The following is a 219-nucleotide window of genomic DNA, read 5'->3' on the forward strand; positions in this document are numbered from 1 at the left end:
ACTCTTTCAACATAATATGAGTTGGCATATATATTTATACCAGCTAAACAAACTCAATATAATCCACGAGATAAGGACAATGGCAAATGCCTTTTAAATCGATCTTATACAAATAATTAGATTTTTTCTTATTTCAAAAGCATAACTACTAATGTTTAAACTTGAAACAGGAGTCAAATTCCATCTAAATGATGGTACATGGAAGTGTTTTCCAGACGA

This window comes from Theobroma umbraticum, unplaced genomic scaffold (genome assembly GCF_002168275.2).
Source record: "Theobroma umbraticum cultivar Fairchild unplaced genomic scaffold, ASM216827v3 scaffold_106.0, whole genome shotgun sequence".
Classification (NCBI taxonomy): Eukaryota; Viridiplantae; Streptophyta; class Magnoliopsida; order Malvales; family Malvaceae; genus Theobroma; species Theobroma umbraticum.